Source organism: Penaeus monodon, chromosome 29 (assembly GCF_015228065.2).
Source record: "Penaeus monodon isolate SGIC_2016 chromosome 29, NSTDA_Pmon_1, whole genome shotgun sequence".
Classification (NCBI taxonomy): Eukaryota; Metazoa; Arthropoda; class Malacostraca; order Decapoda; family Penaeidae; genus Penaeus; species Penaeus monodon.
In genome coordinates this window covers 23,608,508-23,608,745 of record NC_051414.1, presented here as the reverse complement: position 1 = coordinate 23,608,745, position 238 = coordinate 23,608,508, and positions in this window count along the sequence as shown.

Sequence of the window (238 nt, the reverse complement as noted above, 5' to 3'; positions counted from 1 at the left end):
GTCACGTCCCTGGAGGTGGGTTGGGGGGGGAGGCAGCAGGCCGCGGCCGAGAGCCAAGACAAGAGGCTGTGACTTCCCTTCCTCTTCGGTGCCGCGATGGCCGAAGGTTTAGCGCGTCGCACTGCGTTTCGGTGGCGCGGGATCGAAATCCCGTAATCCCAAGTGGACTTAGTGCCACGCAGGTGCCTTTGGAGAAGCTCCCCCATCTGTTCTCTCTCCCTGTACTCATCCTTTTTCT